A 940-nucleotide genomic window follows, 5' to 3' on the forward strand; every position below is an offset into this window, starting at 1 on the left:
ATGGTCTCGATCTCCTGACCTCGTGATCCGCCCGTCTCGGCCTCCCAAAGTGCTGGGATTACAGGCTTGAGCCACCGCGCCCGGCCTCTATTCAGGCCTTCTTGCAGTTCATCCTTGTGTTGAGAGCTGTATTAGGATTCTCCAAAGAGACGGAACCAGTAGGATGTAGACATAGATCTAGGACAGGAGATGGACGGGGGGAGCTGGCGTTTGCAATGGCGGAGGCCGAGAAGTCTGTGAGCGGGAGACCCCGGGACTTGGGTAACCGGGCTCAGCCCAGGTCGGAAGGCCTCGGAAGCGGGGAAGCCGATGGCCCTCCGCACGACCCACCCCAAATCCTGCCTTGCCAGGTTGCTGAGAATTCCTGGCCAGCCCAGCCGACACCTGACACTGGCCGCAACAGCAGTGCTACTGTTAGCTGTTAGCCTCGGGGCCCCAGGTCTAGGGTAGGTGCCTCCATTGCACGTGCACCCCGAGCGCGCCCGCCACTCCCTGATCCTCGGGTTCAGCAAACGCCCGGGGAAAAGCCGTCTTAACATTCTCGGCTCCCGGTACCCAGACCTTGGGCTGACGTCCCTTGCTATTGGGTCAGCTCTTTGGAAAATATATTTTAACTATTTCCATCAGCATTTCCACTCGTTTTGTGCAGGAGGGTTGAACCCAAACCGTCGGGGTCGGGGCGGCCGGACAGGCTGAGCGGAGCCCCGGGTAGGCCAGGGCCCGCCCCCTGACGTCATCTCACCCCCACCCAATCCCCCGCGCCTACCTGCCTCCTGGCCCATCCGCTTCCCGCCCCTCAATCCCAGCGCTCAACTCTGCGGCCACGCCCCGACCCTTCCTGCCACCCAATCCCTGTGCTCGTCTCTGCGGCCAGGCCCCGCCCCCTGCTCGTTTTCCACCCAGTCCTAGCGCTCATTTCTGCGGCCGGGCCCCACCCCCA

The sequence above is a fragment of the Colobus angolensis genome, unplaced genomic scaffold (genome assembly GCF_000951035.1).
Source record: "Colobus angolensis palliatus isolate OR3802 unplaced genomic scaffold, Cang.pa_1.0 Scaffold1, whole genome shotgun sequence".
NCBI lineage: Eukaryota > Metazoa > Chordata > Mammalia > Primates > Cercopithecidae > Colobus > Colobus angolensis.